Below are 18,572 nucleotides of genomic sequence, written 5' to 3'. Positions count from 1 at the left end.
TTTTCTTCTTTAATATTTGCAGCACGAAATAAACATGAATATTTGAATGCATGTTGAAAAAAATCAGAACAATTTAAAACAAATTAATGTCTCATGAATCGATCAATCAGAGTTTTAAAAAAAGTCAAAAGAATGACGGATGCCACAGACTTTTTTTTTTTGGAGGAATAGGCCTATAAGGTGGAATTTTCCCATTAACTTCACGCAATATAACATGATTTTATTATCGTAATTTTGACATTATTCTTAAAATATTATGACGTTAATCTGATTTATTTAGTTATTTTTAAACGTGGCACAAAAATGAATGAACCTGACTCGCCATCTCCTCATTGGACGTGCCTTTAGAGAGAAATGCATCTTTACGGATTACATAATGAAAGAGTTTTTGTTTTCGATTTGAATTATTTCGTTTTAAAATAGTAAAGCATTCTATAGATGTATTTATCATGTCGGTGAAGCGCTCCTACTCAAGACCAAGACGACAGAAAGCGCATCTTGTTTGTTTTCCTTATTTTACAAAAGCACAAGGTTCTGTTGATATTGTGAGTGCACACAAATACAAGTAGACCCTTTGCAGTTCCGAATGATGTCTTACCTTTATGAGCAAAAATGTTGGCGTATTTTTAAGTTTCCACTGTTATTAAAAAAAAAATGCAAGTGATTGCGCTGGCGTCTCCATGTCCTGCAAAGCGCGCTTTAGCTTCCACTCTCCGCACAAACGATTAATACTGTGAAATGCATGAAGTGTTTTATGTCTGTTTATTTTAGGCAAGTCGTGTTGGTTTGAGAAGGCTAAATTGGTCAAACATAATGCTCAACTCACTGTCTGCTGCAGCCGCTTGTTCATTCCTTTAAAAAACAAAAACTTGAATTTAACAAACATAAAATGTTCCAAACAGATTTCTAAATTAATTTAAAAGAAACAAAAAGAAATGACCACTTTGCCATTAAAAACCAAAACGGAACTATTTTAATAGCTGTGTAATGGGGAAGAGAGAGAGAAAAAGGTCACGGTATCCAGTCTGACTCGGGCCGAGAATTCTCATAAGCTGTTGGACAAGGGCCGGGCCCATGCAGGGCTCTATTCGTTCCCTCGTTTCAATTAAAAGTTCCCCCCAGCTCGGTGGGCCCCCAAACTGACCGGGCCCATATGCACCTGCATACCCTGCATGCCCAGACGCTACGCCACTGCACAAGCTACTGGCTATTGCATACTCCTAAAAAACAGGCCTAAAAACATTTGATAATAGGGATGTACTGGCCAAATTTGGGAGATACTAATAACTTGTCATTTTACGGCCGATATTAAAATACAAATACTAAAAACAAAAATAAGACATTTTAAAAAGCTACAAGTACTGTTATTTTAGTATCAATGGTATACGATTCTAGATTTTGTTAATATTTTAAATTAGACTTTATTTTTATATTTTCGTTTTTATTTTAAAGTTTTAGCAATTTAGTTGTTTCTGTTGCTTTAGTTTTGTTTTGTTTTTTAAGTATGACTATATAGTTTTTATTAAGCTTTAGTTTTAGTTTAATTATCTTCAGTTATTTTAGTACTTCAACTTAAACTATATGAAAATGAGAAATGTTGCCTTGGCAACTAGCTGAAATACAAAATTATTATTTTTTTTATATATATTTCATTTTATTTCAGTTAATGTTTTTTACAGTTTTAATCTTCGTTAACAATAGTAACCCTACAAGTTTATTTAGGCATCACAAAATTATAATGTACAATTTAAAAAGGAGATATTCATTTTGAGATTCGCTAAAGATTACATTTAATCATGTTAATAAATTATTACTTTTTTTAAACATAAATTTTATGTTAGTCTTAGATGGTGGCAAAGAAAGTGTTAAATGTAAAAACAGGAAAAATAAGCATGAATAATTAAATCTCAAATTTTCACCAATAATGATACACTAAAAAACATAATTCTGTACTGATATATTGTGTATCGAGTGATGCATTGTGTCAAGTAGTGATGCAATGAAATTTCAGCAACTAAAATATTTGGCTTTAGCAAAAATGATGCTAACAATACATAACATTTCTTTGGCTGAAATATCAAGAGGCGGTTTGTTGCGAATACTACAATAGTTTATTTTATCATACGAGAACACGACACACAGCCCAACAAGCCACATGCAGATCCTGTTTTAGTCTGTGCTACTGGAACATAGCAGTCCATGCACTGTGAGGAGACCCTAACTTCCTCTGTCACATACAGCTGCTGTGCCGTGATGCGACGTGTGCTGCAGTACAGCAGGCTGAGCTCGCTGAACTGACACCCATTTCCAGCACTGTGCATTCCAGGCTATTTAAAACTCAACCCCAGTGTAGATTTACCCAAGCTTACACTTCTGGTCATTATTTCACAACCCCGCTCCACACCCCCACCCTGATCTCTCTCCATCTCACCGTCTTTCTCCAAAACCCATCTTTAAGGGCCACTCTTCTGCATCGGAATGAACCGTTTGGTGAAGGATTTGAGGTTTGAGGCCTCACAGACAGCCACTGTCTCGGACCAGACAATACAGTGTATTCCCAGTGAGCTGAAGTAGGTCAGAAAGTGTATTTGGCAGTGTTACGTGTGTTTACGCTCGCTGTCTCCACTGCAGAACTCGCAGCCTCCCGCCTGCACACATGCATGCCAGCTCCCTCTGCTTCTAAAGTTGTCTGTTATATCCACCCCCGACCGGCCCTCTGTCCTTCTCCACCCACCTTCAACTGAGTTTTTTCAAAGTCCTTATCATCAGACACAGACTTTGTCTATTCAGCGCGCCCACTCTTGTGCTTCTGAACGCGGGCATGCATGCATGCATGAGCATGCATGCACGCAGACTACTGCATAAAATAAGTCACCGATAGGGCTTAATTATAAACTACACATGGGTTTTTCATCTCTTTGAGAAGGAAGCGTACGGCTAGCTTCTAACGATCAAATGTGACCATCTCCTCAGGCCAAACCTGATCACAAAACCGGGCCGCATCACTGACCGCTGGTCTCCATAGAAACCACCATTCACTGACTCCACAGAGTCCCACCCCGAAGCCCCGCCCCTCCTCGAGGGCCCTGTCGTTTAATACGGCCAATCCGGTTGGAGCAGTCAGGTGACACTGCAAGGCTTATTTGAGCGAGTAACTGCTGGAAACAGCCGGAGGTTGTCTGTCAAGCACATGGCGCATGTCAAAAGCTAGAGAGGAGAAAAGCAAACCACCTTTGCGAAAATAATCCACTGTGCTCATTCATTCACAACAGCTTTCACTAAAATAAGTGAGACTTTGTGTTGGAGTGGCTTTGGTGCCAGTGGACAGACCTTAACTGTGAGGGTGTAACGTACAGGAGACCTTTGCAGTGCAAAGATGGGTTTTCATCCAACATTAGCTGTTAAGATTAACTAATGTTACTGAAATAAAAATGCACAGTTTTACAGCGTTATCATGTTTAAACAAATAGAAATTGCATGCAGAGAATCTGATAAAAAGGGCTTAGAAGCTCCTAAATGTTAGTAAAACTGTGGGCAGAGTCCATATGCGTGTGTATGCTAATCCCTCTCTCACCGTGGTCCCCCTCATAATCTTCTGTACTTTGCCTTGGTGAGCACACTGATCTGGGACCAGAAACCATCTATCAGTGCGATTTAAATTCAAGACAGAAAAAAATGGCTGCATGGTTCTTCAGCCATTTTAGCGCTTTACATAAGTTCACACAACCTGATTCACCCTACATTGCAAAAAAAAAAAAACATTCTTAAATCTAAAATATAAAAGATTTACTTTAGAAGCAAATTACATAATATCAAAAGTCCTGTTTTCTGGGAAATGTATAAAAATTAAGTGAGGAAAAATATGGTAATGGGTTAAGAAAAATAAACTTATTTTCCTTTTGAATTAAATTTATTTTTCTTATCCCACTGACTAGAGGTCGACCGATTAATCGGCCGATTTTTGGCATTTTTTAATTAATCGGCATCGGCCGATTGTGCTGCAAATTAGGCCAATTTATAGGCAGGCGCATCTACGGGCAGCTAAGGGTTGTTGCGGAATGCCGGAGAATCTCTCTCTGGCTGCGTGAGAGACGGAGCAACTCACACTCACGCCGCTTCTTGTTCACACACAGCTTCAGCTAATGATGGCAGGGCAAAACAGACCGTTTTGAAAGCGTAATTACGTTTTACCCTACTAGAATTGATGCCGGAAAGTTATCATATTCATAAGTGCAACAAGTCATTTGCATGTGAAAGTAGAAACACATGCAATTCAGTTGAAACTTCTGGGCTGATTATAACGTGCACATTAACTTTCCTCATGAAATGTGTGTGTAGGTCCGACAATAGCATCCACGATGTCATCGCTCGTGGCCAGTGCACTCTAAGTAGTTATGTGTAATATGTGTGAACTCTTTTATTTTTGTTATCACTTGGCCATTTGACTTACAGCAGTGTCCAGTGTTTCCCATACATTGAGTTATTTGTGGCGGCTCGTCACCACCACAAATACATTTCCCAAAAGGCTTATACTTTGTTGAATAAACTGAGCACTGCACGTTTCAAAATTAAAATGCAGCATGGGTGTTTTTATATGAATGTATCTTTGAAAAGAACCGTCTTCAGAAAAGCTTTGATGTCATTTTCATTTTGTCTTTCCTGTAATGCCTGATAAAGTAACGTTTGTGACGTGTTAGTGCTTATTAGATTACAGCCGTTTCCGGGGAAAACCGCTATATCTCCCGCTCCAACAGCGCCTCTTGCTGGCAGAGAATGAATTTGCATTTGCAAGTCTGTGGGAAACACTGGTGTCTGTCAACAAACATAAACACAAAGCATGCTTCAGAACAGTTTTGAGAAGGTGCTTAAGTTTTGAGCCATGTATTATTACTCTGAATTACGCTACTACTACTATTACTATTACTATCTTGTACCCTGCAATAATCATTTACTCAAACTCACTTTTATGAGATGAAGGAGGGGAAAAAAAGAAAATCGGCCAAAATATCAGCCAAAAAAATCGACCATCGGCTGCCCTGATTTCTAAATATCGGCATCGGCCAGTGAAAAACCCATATCGGTTGACCTCTACCACTGACAGATTTTCTTTCTTGTTTCAAGTATAAACTCACTTAACTTTTTATATCTTAAATCATTTAGCTACTCAAGTAAACACATTTTGATTTAAGAATGTATAGGCATTTGTATTGAAAAACAAGACAAAAATACTGAGGAGCAAAATTATTTTTGCAGTGTAGTACACAACTTTTGAAGATATATTTGTTAAATTCATCATCATGAGGAGGATACAAAATTATATTTGTGTGTTAGGCAACTTTTTAGGGTTTGTTTTCTAAACTCCTAATTTTCTGTTACATGCTGGCTGTGTAAATGCAGATAACACAGAACTCTGAACAGCTGGAAATGGTTGGCCAAAAGTAAAGCGTCTATTTACTTTATTTGGTTTTTAGTCTGTCCTATCTAATGATTATCTCAATCATAGATGTTTGACTGCGGTGTGGCATACTCACATTGTTAGTAGCCCAAATGAAAGAAAATGATGCTTAAACCAAGTGGCACGGCTGCTCACAATACTGCATGTTTTAAGAGCTGCATTTACACAGCAAGCATGTAAACAGAATAAATAGTAAAGACACAATGCTGTGATTGGTTGGGGATGGGGGAGGGTACGAGGGAGGCTCTCTGATTGGATTGAATTAGCTTTTTTAGCTTACTTGGTAAGTATTTTTACATATTATAAACAAAAAGAGGACACCAGTAAACCCCATCATCCAACAGAAACAATTAAACAATCAGAGAACATCTACCTGAAAGTACTGAGCGTGGAGCGATGGAGGGCACTGTGGAGCAAGCTGTCCAGTTTAGAGATAAAGGACATTACTATGTCCTAATTTTATCATGTGTGTTAAAATTATGGTTTTAATATACAGCTCACTGTAATACTGACAATATGCTTTAGATACATCACAGCCATGAAAGCACAATTTACTATAGGTAGTAATTAGGGGAGGGACATTCTCATTCTAGAGAGCATCTGATTGGATAAACATCTGTGTAAGTGCAGGAGGAGTCTTAAATATTTTTGGTCCATTTTCCCAGAAAGACAGCACATTTTTCCTATGCTAAAGGTTCATTTTAAAAGTATTGCATATTTTGAGAATTGCATGCTGTAAATAACTTCAAAGCTAACAGACATGGAATATAAGCCACAAAACTGAATTTTTATGCCACCGTCTTTAAGACTGACAATCAGACTAATTAAATACCTACTCATTAGTGTTGATTTTGCCACAAAGTTCTTTGTCTCATTCTAGTATGTTAAAAGAACACGTCCCATACTCTGTGATAAGCAGGTTAATATTTACTCGAACCCTGAGATGAACCGGGGTTCAAAATGAACCAGGAGTGACCTTTGCCTCGTTTCCATGTTTTGTTTTCTCTGTCCTGTTCTGTCAGGAATCCCCTCTTCCTCGACAAGCTTTTGCAAATGCTGATTAGTTCATTTAAATGGTAATAAACTCTCAAAATACAACTTACAATACAATTACTTTATGGTTCAACTGATAAAGTCAAGCCTGACAATCCTTTAGAAAAATGGATCAATTTTATGAAATCAATATTCTACATTAAACGGTTTTACTAAAACTTTTTTCTTGCTGGAGCACACATACTTAGAAACGATTTAGTATGTACTATCTGCTTGCAAATGGTACGTAAGCTGCTAAATGTGAGTGTGGGAAATCTGCTTTTAACATCGTTTTGTTTAAAGTACTGAACACTTAACATAGCTGGGATTTGGACAAGGCAATAGCAAGCGTGTATTATCAGACATTATCGAGAGCCAGGATGGTGGACAGACACATTCGCTGCAAACACACTGCGTGCCTTATTTTCTAAGAGCTGGAAGAGACGGGAGCGGCCGGGTTTCTCCTCCTGAAAGGGCGCCATTTTTGCTTTATTGTCTACGCTGCTTCAGGGCATTTTGGGAGAGGCTGCAAGAGAACTTCCTGAATCACCTTAATCCTGTCGACTGATAACAGTCAACTAATAGCATCATTCAGCAAACATGACTTCATAACCTGTGTTTTTTTTTTTAACAGTCCCATTGAAAAACAACGTATAAAGGTACTAACACATTATGAAAGCTCCACTGAACATGACATCAGATGATACGGGATGATCTTGTGATAATGTGCCATGAAGCGCTCACTAATGAGATGGATGTGCTATGGTGAATGAGTGTGCTTTGAGTTATATCTTGTTTAAAGGGACAGTCCACCCAAAAAGTAAAATGATGTCACTGTTTACTAGCTATCATGTTGCTCCAAACAGTATTACTTTTGAATTTGCAAAATCCTTCTCACTGTTTTAAATATAATGAGCTCTGAAATGACAAATGGTCCTTATGACTTCACCATATTCCAAGTCTTCTCAAGCCATCTAATAGTTTTGTGTGAGAAACAAACCAAACTTTAAATCAATAACCTGCAACCAATTATAATCTTTCACTCCAGTGAGCTGTTAACCATTGCAACTGGATTACTGAATCAATGAGCTGAACTCAAGAATTTGATCATTCCGATTCGTGAATGAATCATTTAAACAGTTCTAGTTAACTGAATAAATTAATTCATCAGAAAAGCCATTTATCCAAGAATTTGGCATCACTACTTTTCTCAGCTAGAGCAGATCATGAACTAGTCCTCACAGTTGCTATCATATGGCTTCAAAAGACATGAAAGTGCTTTTGTGTCATTTTTGAGCTTCATTATATGGAAAAGAGTGAGCAAGAAAATTCACCTCTTGTGTTTTACAGAAAAAACACCTTCAGGTTTAAAACATCATGAATCATTTTCATTTTTGGGTGAACTATCTCTGCAAAGCCTTTGTTCGGCAAACATTGGGAAATTTCAAGACAAATTGGTGCAAACTGTGCTGCAAAGCTGACAGACGAGGAATTTACAATAACAAATCTATGAAGCTGACAAAATATGTCTTATGAAGTCGTTCTGTATACGGACATGCTAATTGAGGCTCTTTGAAGAAAAGCACTGAGCTAACAGCCCAGCCACATCTGTTTCCCATTGCACATCGCTCTCAGAGACACAGAGGAGGATCTGTCCTCAGCCGGGACGTTTCTCTGTGAAGCTCTTCTTGCGCTTAGCGAGAGGAGACTGTATGATTCAAAGTCCATGCAGGTCAACACAACAGTGACATACTGACATGAGGATGATCGTTTTCCAACCTGCAGTGCACACCTAGATTTCCCAGTTAAATGACTCCTGCACTCAGTCATACACCGTCCCTCCCTCATTGCATTGCCTCATTGATATCACGAATCACTACAATGAACTGGCACTGAAACGAAAGTCACAGCTTTGTCATGAGATTTCATAAAATTATGCATGACGTATCACCACTGACTGCGACGTTAGATTAGCAGTGTTTCGTGACACTCATGTCAGGTCATAACTAAGTCAAATTTCTCTCAGTTTCCAAAGCAAAAATTTGACTTTTAACAACCCCTATACGTGATACAGATGAATTAGCCACAGGCATATTTTCATATCTTTCAATTGTTTGCTCAGTGCTTGAACACGAAACTGGGAAGCCTACAGCCTACAAAGAATTCTAGTACAAGACCAACTGGTTCCACAATGTGACTCGACCTGCCATCTTCCGGTTTCTGTCTCACTCCTTCACTCCTAAATGAGCAACAAGAGCGTTACTTCAGCATCTCCGCCTCCCTGCGCAGTGCTCACTCTCTAGAAGCTATCAAAAATTCACGGACCATGGGCAACTGCCAGCTGACAAAACTGTTTAGTCAGCAACAGAGGCAGGGTGGGAGAGAAGGGGCGGGGGAAGTAGCAGGGGGAGGCAAAGAAGGAGGCCGTGTGTGATCTGTCTTTTTCTCTCACAGACAAACGTAAAAAAGTGAAAGCAAAGCACACGATCCTTCAAAAAGGAGTGCTAGCAAGCTAAACTATTTATGATTGTGGTAAAACATCACAGTTTGACTATTATGACCTGTTTGATAGACTATCACACAACTTAATACTCAAACTAACAGTGTTAGGATATGCTACCTATTGTTTTTATCTTTTTCTAACTTCCTCTATCCACACAGGCTGCTCTACTTCCTGTCATCCATATCCCACTTACACCAAAGCATTTTCATGAGGACTCAGTTTCACTTTTAGTTTTTCTTTACTACACTTTATAATTCAAAAAGTAAACAATTTAGTCCAGAGATACCCAAATTGTTTACTACGAAAGGCCAAAAACCAAACTTGATTGACAGCCATGGAATGCAGGTCAAATTCATTTATATTCTCTACATTTCAATGCAAAAATACATATGATAAATGTTAAAACAAAAGTTAAATGTTTCATTTCTTCACCCTCCTGTTTTCCAAACCTGCATAACTTTCTTTAGTTCTATTTTTTATCCACACAATGAAAGTGAACAGGGTCCAAAACAATAATGGATCCCACTGACTTTCATTATATGGACAAAAAAAAAAAAAAAAAAATTCTGAGAAATTTTGCAAATTATCTTCTTTTTTTGTAAAGAATGAAAATCATACAGGTTTGGAACAACATGAGGATGAGTAAATCATGTCCGAACTTTTTTGGGTGAACTATTCTTTTAAAAGAGACCACATTCAACAGTCATTTTTTGATTTGGTCATAAATTAAAAAATTTTAAAGACTGTCTCTTAAATACGAATGAAACATGCAAATAGTTAGCATCCATCTGCAAACTAACTTTCTTAACCCCTACAGGTACAGTGTCTCACCCAACACCCCAGGACCAAACCAGGCTTCCCATTCCCTACGAGGGAGAGGGAACATAATCTTATCTAAAATAGACAGGTTAAAAATAGCTCCAGAGCGAAACAGGACGCCCATCTCTACCCCTGGATGAGTGAACAGAACACCCATCACTAGAGGCAAAAGGCTCGGTGAGGTGACCAATCAGTTTCTCCATCCAGTCTGGGACTTCAACAGACTGGTCCCTCTGTCTTTACACTGTGTGAACAATCACAGTTGGTCATGTTTGTCAAAGGAAGTTTACTAGGGAACCCCCGAGAGTTGATTTTAATGCATATATATTAATCAAGGCTAATCAAGCTGTACCGACAGCCAATTAAAACATTTCCAAGGCTGCGTCCCAATATTCAAACAGACCAAAACAAAAGCAAAAAACAAGTAAAAGCTGATGGCCCTTTTCTATCACTATCAGCACGGCAGCTCTGATGCTCACAATGGGTTTTCTCTATTCAACTCTGGCGACTCCCTGCTGAGGACAGAGGAGATTACAGCCCAGACCACTGGTTGACTGTTCACTAGAACATGCCTTTGAATTTTCAATGGTCTTCTTGCTTTACACATCTGAACAAACACATCTCCACCCTACATCAGCCTGCATTGTGAGAGGAGCAGCTATTAGAAAAATGAGAAAAGGAGGATTTGTCTCTCTGCTTGGGGAAAATGGTAGATGATGATTTAAAAAAATCCTAAAATATTATATTGTTATTGTTAAAGGCAAAAACATGCACAAGTTTTTGCTTATATAAAGCAATACAGAAACAAAAACAAAAAAAGTAACATATTTGCTTAAGGTGATGAAGCAACATTCCCACGTTGGTTCAGAGTACATGTACAATGGTTTAATCTTTTAAGATCACTTTGAGATTGCACAAAGGATAGCGACTTATGTCTGATCAGCAAAGTTTCTCAAAACTATATTATGATGATGGGCAAAATTCATTTCAAACATAAAACCTCTAAATCAGAAGTTTTCCACATTTACAGAGGAACTTCTAGTATAAAAACATATATTACACTGCTTATTGGATAATAGGAATGCAATTTAATTCTATGTTTTATATAGGCTGTGGTGTCTTCGGGTCCCCTGGTTGTACATAATTATACACCATAGCTTACATACAGTAGATCACCATAAAACCACAGTGTAATATCTCAGCAATATCCTCAGATTACCAACTAAAGAAAAAAGTCCTTTATTTACCTCTAAAAGGTTCAGAGTACCTTAAGGGTACATATTACTACTCTAAAATAGTAATATACAACTTTTAAGGGAAGATAAGGTACAAAGTTGTCCCTTTAAGGTTACTTCCCCTTTGCATTTTTTTAGTGCTACTGTACAAAACAACTATGATGTAGTTAAAAGTCAGCAGACTGCGAGGACGGAGCGAGTGAATGATGCTGCCACTGCAGGCCTCCTGGAGCCCAGTGTTGAATTTGGTAATGGAATGTGAACTCCTCATCCGGATCTCTGCACATTCTGATTCTCCAAAGAGACAAGAACGAACAGAGGATGATGGGAGGAGGGCGCAAGCACAGTCAGCCTCTATCGAAACACCCGCACGAACAATGATGCATCCGAGTAATTAGTCGTCCCAAATTAAGATGGTTTCATTTGTATCGTCGATGTGGCTGCTTAGTTCAAATATAAAAGCCGACTTTTCTTGTATAACTATTCGGCGTTCATCTCATGCAGCAAACCCAACCCAACGATAGTCACGACGACAGCGAACTTCCTCCTCTGAAACTTTTGACATTCCCAAACATTAAGTTTGCAAAGTGTGACTGACAAAAGAATGGTGATTTGGTGAACAATAATAACTTGTCGATGATGAAGAAAAGTCGAAAGCACAAATAAAACGTAAATGCAACATGTCCCGACAAGGTCAAAATATAAAGGGAAGCGTGTCCAACCCCCCACGCGTTAGCCTCGATCAAAGTTCAGATGTGGATGCTTCGGTTTACTATAAAATACTCACTTTTGATGACAATATATGAGCTAAACTTAATTTGTTCAAATGGGAGATAAAGCCATAGTAGTGACACTGAATGTATGGTTAATTGAAGTGGTAAAGTGAACTCAGGTATGCTGGCTGAGTACATGTGCGCCGGTTAGACGCGAGTTAATTCCTGTAGTCAGGCGTTCAACCTTTGGATGCGAGAATGAAACGAGGAGGCACGAAACGAGGAAGCACAAACCTCGGGCGAGGAAAAAAAAAAGATCGGACATCATCTCAACATCTTCGACCTTCCAAGTAAAAAAACTTCCAACAAAGTATCCATCCAACAAAGTTTGCGATCGGCAGGATGGTGAACGTAAACAACAACAACAACATGTAGAAAAGTGTTCAATACTTACGCTTGACTTTGTCGGGGTTGGACTGACTGCGCTGAGACATGGTGATGGTGAAAATAGATGATGGACTTCGAAAAAAAAACTGCAAAATTGTTCCGGAGAGCGATCAAAATGGCGTATTTGAGGATGTGCAAAGTTCGCCAACTGGATACTTCACATCGCCCACCGTGTTAGCTCCCTAAAGGAATGATGGCCATCGACACTTCCGACGAATGAGGGTCAGAAAAGTCACTTTTTCCTCAAAGTGTGTTCCTGAGCGCTGCTCAGTGAACGTGATAAGTAGACGCATCACGTGTTGCTCTAGTCTCCAAGGGGACGTGTGTTACTGAAGCTGCCACTGGAGTTCAGCTGTGAGCATCTCTACGGGAGGGGTGGAAAACTTCACTCCTTCAGCCGCATCCGATTGATTATTCACGATAGATAGATAGATAGATAGATAGATAGATTTGATGTAGCAACAAGTGTCTAACAACAACATGGTCTTTTAAAGCATTTTGTAGACGTACAAACAAACACATTTTGTGATAAATAGTGCATATTTATACATATATAAAATATTGTGTAAAAAATATATATAACAGTTGTTGTTTTATGTTGCGTAGACAATATAAACTCACTGAAAATGTAAACTTGATAGTGACGGGACCCCACTGTGTGATACTGATGAGGCAACACACGTCGCGCTTTAGCGCCTTCTTGCTATCACAAGACAAACTCCTGTTGGTCGTCATACTATAATGGAGCACTCGTCATCTCAAAAAATATTGTGGTATGGCATTTAATAGTCTCAGAGGCAAACGAGGAGTTAAATGTAAAAGAAAGAAGAAATTATTTGAAGTAACACCCACAGGCTATATGAATTTCGACAACAGCCCTGACTAAATCGTGAGATGTAACTCAGTATGCAAAGATCATAAGTATAAAGTCCTTTTGAAGTCCTTTTCCTAGTTCATATTTTGATTAATGATGTTTGAGTTTTCAATGTGCAAATACTAGGCTACGTGTCTGCAGTTAAGTGACACAACGTGACAACCTTGAAGATGCATTTGGTTACAAATGTATAAATCCGTAACTGAGATCATTTTTAATTAGGCGGGGTTTTTTTGTATTCCCACCATCATGTTGCATATTTTGCTACATTTAAGTGAAAACGACTTGCTTTATCAGGTATTAAAGACAAAAAACAAAAAATATATATAAACAAATAAATAATTTATTAGAGATGATGCTTCCATTCTTTGATGAGAACTTTACTAACTTTTCAAAACATTTACCTTCAGGCATGATCACTTTTTGAAATTTGTATAAGCTAGTTAGCTCGTGCATTTGACTGATGTATAGATGTGTCTCAAAAACAGTTAACTAGTTAACTTTAGTGGTTTAAATAGCTTTTGCTGGGATAACTCTTATTCCTGAGAGGTGCGACGCCAGCAGCATTGGGTCTGTGAGTTTGTGTTTGTTCTGCCACTAGAGAGCAGTCTCTGCATCACCTTATGTAATCACAGGAGAGTGACCTTGTGTTGGTATACTAAGCAATGTTTCTGACCCACAGTGACCTGGATAATTGCCTCTGGCCTACATAGTGTTCTCCATCCTGCACAAAACTCCATGTTCCTTTGTATTAACACGATTATAGTTTTTTTTTCTTTCTCTTCTTTTTTTTTAGTTTTTATTTTCTCTATTGTTTCTTTTAGAGAAAATTGTGCTTAATGAAATGTAAAGCTTTTGGTTTAAATAGAATGGAATTTGCGAATTTACGATCTCTAAATTAAAAATTGAAAAAGAGACAAGGTTGAACAATGCGGAATTCAAAATAATGCTGATAGTTCAAGTTGATACAGCTATCAGGTACAGCTCATATCTGTGTTGTAATTAGTGTGAGCGTGTGTTTATGCACGTATGGATGTTGCTGTTATTTGAAATACCTGTGTATGTGTGAGCATGTGTTGGGGAAACACATGCTTCCAGTAACTTTACACACAATAATCCTTACCATTTTGACAATAGTGCCATCTGATGGCAAATTATATGTACTGCTTATCAATGGCCTCATAGCAATCAAAACAAAAAAATTGTACTCCTACCTAATATTTTATTTATAGTTTATTCTATTTTACGAGGGCTTTTTGGTTCTATCTATCCATCTATCTATCTATCTATCTATCTATCTGTCTGTCTATCTGTCTATCTAATATTATATATATACCTGCACACATTTTGTGAAATGCCATAAAATCAAGAATATGTTATTTGTTCATTCTCTTTAACTTTTATTTAATTGACTAAAGTACAAAGAAAAAAATTCTAATGTTTTGACTGGCCAACTTTATTTTATTTTGTAAATATAAACTTATTTTGATTTTGATGGCTACAACACACTGTCACATCAACTTTCCTTTTAATTACAATGTTTAATTGTTTGGGAATTGAGGATACCAATTGTTTAAGTTTTGCAAGCAAAATTTTTGTCCAATCTTGCTTGATACAAGACTTCAGCTGCTCATCAGTCCGTAGTCGTTATTGTCTGATTCTCCTTTTCATGATAGTCATACATTTTCAATAGGAGACAGATCTGGACTGCAGCCAGGCCAGTCTAGCACATTCACTCTGTGTCTACGAAACCACGCTGTTGTAGCACATGCAGCATGAGACCAGGCATTGTCTTGATCTAATAACTATGGACTTCCCATGAAAGACGTCATCTTCATGGCAGTAAATGTCTTTGTACAATTCCAATATATGCCTCCATGTCAATCGCTGAAGAAAGTCTGGATGGTCGCTTTGGTCTTTGGGACTGAGAACTTGATGTCCTTTTTTCCCAGAAACAAGTTGAAACATGGACTCATCTGACCACACATTTCCACTGTCTTTTTGACTATCTGAGATGGGCTCTGACCCAGAGAACCCCACGGCATCACTGCATAGAATTGATGTATAGCTTTCTCCTAGAGTAACAAGAGATTCAACTTGCATTTATTGATGCAGCGGCAGACTGTGTTAAGTGACAGTGGTTTTCCGAAGAACTTCTGAGCCCATATGGCTATATTTAACACAGCAGCATGACGGTTTCTTATGCAATGCCATCTGACGGCTCAAAGGTCACACACATTCAGCTGAAGTTTCCTGCCTTGCCCTACACAGACTGAGATTTCTCTGGATTCTCCGAATCTTTTCACAATATTATGTATGGTAGTTTGTGAAAGACCTACATTCTTTGTGATTTTACATTGAGAAATGTGATTTTTGATTTGTTTGACACTTCTTTCATGAAATTTGGTGGCACAAAGTGATGATCCATCCATCCGTCTATCTATCTATCTATCTATCTGTCTATCTGTCTGTATGTATGTCTGTCTGTCTGTCTGTGTCTGTCTATCTATCTAATTTTATAACTAATTATAACACTATTTTCTCTGGATTTCTGTTTCAATTTGATAATGAGAGATTTGTGGACACATCAATGTTTTTAGATTTGTGGAGTAAAAAATTACTGTTTTTATTTTGAAAAAATAAAAAAAATAAAATAAAATTAGCCCCTTGGGTAAGATGACCACCCCAGAACTGGAATAGAAGAACCCAAGTGGCATTGTTACTAGAGTTATTATTTTAGAATTTAATACTTATTGTAATTAATGGAGTTATCTATCTAAATATGTTACAATTTCAAAGTAAATGTGTGGTGGTTACAAAAAAATTTATAAATAAATTGGTGTGAAAAATTTAAGAAAAATAGTAAATAAATATTAGAGTGACACTGAACTTAAAACAAGTGAATGTATTTTTCAAATGCACTTTACAGTGTCTTATCTGTGACGATTAATGTTGCCAAAGTTAAGTGGTTTTCATTACCCATTTTACTCTTAGTAATTTAATAATTTCATAAATTTCATAATTTAAAAGTTTAGTGCAGAAGTATCGAATCGGTATCGATATCGACGATACTGCCTTGAAAAATATCGGTATCGTATCGAAAACAAAATAAGGGGTATCGCCCATCCCTACTTTACAGTGTCTTATCTGTGACGATTAATGTTGCCTGCTCAGCCTTGAATGATACATTGATTGCTTGATTGTTTTTCCTTGGGAAGTGTTCATCTGTTTTGGGAAGGGGGCGCGCCGGGCACTGCTCAGAAAATACAGAGATTCTGTGGGGAAGCAGCAGCTCCGTGTCCTGTGTTTTATATACTTTCACATCTCCTCTCATCAGGTATGAAATGCATGTAAATGTAATAAGAATGCATTCTTAATGTGTTGAAGTTATTGGAAATGCAAATGTTATCCTTGAAAAGGTGAATAAGTTTGTGTGTTTAAAAGTTTGTACCGAGTTTGTATCACCCATTTCATGCTAATGATGGAGACAACGTGTTAGTCCGCATCTATTGAGCGAAATACAAAAACATATAGCTTATTTGTGATAAATGTGACAAAAACGGTTTATCAGTTATAAATGTGTGTTCTAAAGGTTGAAGAGTTTATTAAACGGAGTTTCATATACATTCCTGTATTTAAAAAAAAATGCAGATGGTATCCCGAAGATCTAATAAGTTAAAATGTGTACATAAAAACGATTGTAACCGTCCATTAAGTCGAGTTTACATTATGCGAGTATTAAAAATGCATATAAGAAGTGATTATTGTTATAAATATTACTGGTATATGTTCTCAGAAACCTATAAATATACCACTGAAAATATATTTTAAATGTGTCAAAAGGTGTATTAAATGAGTTTAACGGAAGTAGGAAGTAGGCGATTCCAGACCTTCTCCACAGACTAACGTTACTGATTCTGTTAAGAGTAGGATGGGACTCACTTTCACCAATAAATACAACTCGTTACTTTTCACACTGGAATTGGGTGAGTCGTTAAGTTAAAATATAATGCAGGCAGGGTATTGATTCTTGTTTTATTTTGTTGTTGTAATTAGATTTTTAAAAAAGCTGAAATTCAATTTTCAAACCTTGCCTTTGGTTAGAAAACATATTTTTTATTTAATGTAATCTTTAGCCTATGATTGAATATTAGTCTGAAGGTCACAGTTTAGTGAATTTGGGCTGTTTGGTTTATACATTTCAAAGTGAGGAGGATGATATTAAACACTCAAGCTTTTTTAAGCCTGAAAATTTGTGTTTATTATTCCGGGTGATTTATTCTGTTGTATTTCAGTTTCATTGGTACAGGCATCATGTGCTGGAGGAACATGTGAAAGCATATTTAAAGGTTTCTCAGACTGCCTGCTCAGCCTTGGAGAAAACATGGTGAACTATTCCCAAGAGCTGGATGACAGCGAAAACCTACAGACCATCTGCTCGTAAGTACACACTGTCTGCAATCATTTCTGGAAGAAGCTAAGCATTAAATATCTAGTGGTCTTTCTCATATTCACATATCCATGAGTGGAACTCCAGCCATCCATGACTCAGACTCACAATACTGAAACATATTTAATTCGCAAGGTCTAAAACAGATAGTGTACTTTGTGTTTATCCTCATGCAGATGTTGGAATGACTTCCACTCGTGCACCTCCACCGCAATCACAGATTGTCAAGAAGGAGCAAAAGACCTTTGGGAAAAACTGAAACTGCAGTCCCGGAGCTTGGACTGAATTATGCTCCGAGGATAATGGAGTATCCAGAGTTTTATTACCAATGGAACTGAAGATACTGCTGATGTGTTTTACCACACTGTTGGCTTGGCTTGCTTTTGAGTAATAAACCCAAAGATCTGACCTGAAACAAGTTCCTAAATGGATAATATGCACCCCTGTCTCTCTTCAACTGAATCAGTTCATGTTTTGCTGCACATAATGATGATGATTATGTTAAATATACGACTTGTTGGCATTCCTTGACCTTTGGAAGAATTCAGAAATAACTCTCTTAAATGGTTTAGGGATCTGTTTTTTTCTTACCAAAATTTGAAAATTATTCAAAGTAAAAATGTGAATTATATTATATTAACAAATTTTCTTCTTGGACCATTATTGGGTAAAAACAGCACACATTCTGCAATGAGGACCAATAATTAAAATAATTTAATATTTTTATTATTATTATTATTATTATTATTATTTAAAGCACACCTAAAATCTTATTGTCTGAAAAACACATATTTAACATAACAGACTTTTTTCTTCATAGACCAATCTGCCCAAACAAAATTAACTTAATAAAAATGGATTATTGTAATACAGAATAGGATAATGACATTTACTTGTAGACAAATACTTATGAGTTAAAGGTGACATATCATGAAAATCTGACTTTTCCAGGTTTTAAGTGCTATAATCAGGTCCCCGGTGCATCTACCAACCAAGGAAACGTGAAAAGATTAACCCAGTCACTTTGTTTTGGGAAGCCTTTTT

At 37.3% G+C, this 18,572-nt stretch overlaps 1 protein-coding gene and 1 pseudogene across 1 annotated transcript in view; one reads left to right on the top strand and one right to left on the bottom strand.

The window, feature by feature from the left end:
• The window catches only part of LOC107718094 (ras-responsive element-binding protein 1-like), a 38,850-nt gene extending 26,250 nt beyond the window's left edge, over positions 1 to 12,600 (bottom strand). The window contains exon 1 of the mRNA XM_016525039.1: positions 12,212 to 12,600. The gene's annotated coding sequence lies outside the window, so the exon portion shown is untranslated. The remainder of the gene's footprint in view (positions 1 to 12,211) is intronic.
• Positions 12,601 to 16,953: 4,353 nt separating this feature from the next.
• On the top strand, positions 16,954 to 18,036 carry LOC107718091 (neuritin-like; annotated as a pseudogene).
• Positions 18,037 to 18,572: the final 536 nt, after the last annotated feature.

The sequence above is a fragment of the Sinocyclocheilus rhinocerous genome, unplaced genomic scaffold (assembly GCF_001515625.1).
Source record: "Sinocyclocheilus rhinocerous isolate Xijiao unplaced genomic scaffold, SAMN03320098_v1.1 scaffold480, whole genome shotgun sequence".
In the NCBI taxonomy this organism is placed as follows: domain Eukaryota; kingdom Metazoa; phylum Chordata; class Actinopteri; order Cypriniformes; family Cyprinidae; genus Sinocyclocheilus; species Sinocyclocheilus rhinocerous.
This window is presented reverse-complemented; position numbering and strand designations above follow the sequence as displayed.